This window comes from Orcinus orca, chromosome 16 (genome assembly GCF_937001465.1).
Source record: "Orcinus orca chromosome 16, mOrcOrc1.1, whole genome shotgun sequence".
In the NCBI taxonomy this organism is placed as follows: domain Eukaryota; kingdom Metazoa; phylum Chordata; class Mammalia; order Artiodactyla; family Delphinidae; genus Orcinus; species Orcinus orca.
In genome coordinates this window covers 64,429,209-64,430,451 of record NC_064574.1, presented here as the reverse complement: position 1 = coordinate 64,430,451, position 1,243 = coordinate 64,429,209, and the positions used below count along the sequence as shown (strand labels likewise).

Genomic DNA, 1,243 nt, shown 5'->3' with positions numbered 1-1,243 from the left:
ATATTAGATGACAGTATAGAATTACAGTTAATTTCTTTGGCTATGATAATGGCATCGACATTGTATAGGCGAATGTCTTTATTCTTACAGATGTATGCTGAAGTATTTAGAGATCAACTGTCCACAGTGTCTGCAACTTACTTGCAAATGGTTCAGAAAAATATGTAAAATAAAGGAAAATAAATAAACAATAGAGAATAAAATCGACAAAATGTTAATGATTGTTGAATCCAGGTGGAAGGTATACTGGTGATCATTCATTGCACCTTTAGGGATGTTTGAAAGTTTCCACAATAAGATGATAGGATAAAATGATTGTGATTCCTCTCTGTCCTTTTTCTTATGTAATTCAAAATGGAAACAAAACTAACAGCAAAGACAGCGAAGTGTGGAGGTGGGGAAGGGGGGCAGCGGAAAGCACCAGGGATTTTTAAGGCAGTGAAACTCTTCTGTGTGATACTGAAATGTTGGTTACATGATGTTATACATTTGTCAAAACCGATAGAACTGTACACCTCAAAGAGTGAACCCTCAAATGAGTTATGAACTTTAGTTAATAATAACGTACCGATATGGGGTCATCAGCTGAATCAAATGTATTACACCAATGCCAGTTTCTTTTTTGAAAAAATTAAAATTTTTATTGAATTAAATTTTATTAAAAAGGTAGAATTATGGGGTCAATAATTTCTGGTCTTAAAATTTGCTTGCTGGTTAATACTTAACAACGAATAAAAATACGAAAAGATCATTCTATCTTCTCCAGCTAATTTAGTTGTGTAAGGCCCAGAGTCAGTTTTAATGTCTTCAGCAAAAATGCTTCCAACAAAAATGCTTGAAACTCATTTCTCTTAAAAATGTGGAACGTTTCACGAATTGGTGTGTCATCCTTGCACAGGGGCCATGCTAATCTTCTCTGTATCGTTCCAATTTTAGTATATGTGCTGCTGAAGCGAGCACCCAATGCCAGTTTTTAATAACAGGGGAAACTTAAGGAAGAGAGAATATATGGAAACTCTCTGTGCTTTCTGCTCAATTTTTCTATAAACCTGCTGTTTCTGTAAAACTGCTGTAAAAAATAGTCTGTTAACTGAAAAAGCAGCAACAACCATGGTACAGTTAAGCTTGAAAAGTAAAGTAATAAAAAAGAAAAATGAAGGTTAAATAATAATCTGAGAAGTTAGTAGTCAGAAAAGTATTGCATAATTATAAAATATGGGCCACAAATTCAGTGCAGACCTTC

The 1,243-nt window shown here is 33.9% G+C and overlaps 1 non-coding gene across 1 annotated transcript; it reads right to left on the bottom strand.

Annotated features, from left to right (window-relative positions):
• Positions 1-853: 853 nt before the first annotated feature.
• On the bottom strand, positions 854-960 carry LOC117198753 (U6 spliceosomal RNA). Its single transcript, XR_004479986.1, has one exon. It is a non-coding gene; the product is annotated as a U6 spliceosomal RNA (small nuclear RNA).
• Between the last annotated feature and the right edge of the window lie 283 nt (positions 961-1,243).